Here is a 364-nt window from a genome sequence, read left to right on the forward strand (position 1 = left end):
AATGTAATGGAATTGTTTAATGGCTCAACAATTATTTTTCACTTTATTTTATTATTATTACACCTCGGCTGAAGAAAAACGATTCGAAGGTTTTTAACCGGGCGATATACAAAGATGCAATTATTGGAAGTGAATTATATTCGATATTTAACGAGGAAAGTTTGGCAATTGGAAAAAAAAAAATCAATACTTTGGATGGAAATGTAATGGAATTGTTTAATGGCTCAATAATTATTTTTCACTTATTATTCACTTTAATCGATGTACAATGACGCAATTATTGGAAGTGAATTATATTGGATATTTAACGAGGAAAGTTTGGCAATTGGAAAAAAAATCACCAACTTTGGATGGAGATGTAATG

Source organism: Apis dorsata, unplaced genomic scaffold (assembly GCF_000469605.1).
Source record: "Apis dorsata unplaced genomic scaffold, Apis dorsata 1.3 scaffold_469, whole genome shotgun sequence".
Classification (NCBI taxonomy): Eukaryota; Metazoa; Arthropoda; class Insecta; order Hymenoptera; family Apidae; genus Apis; species Apis dorsata.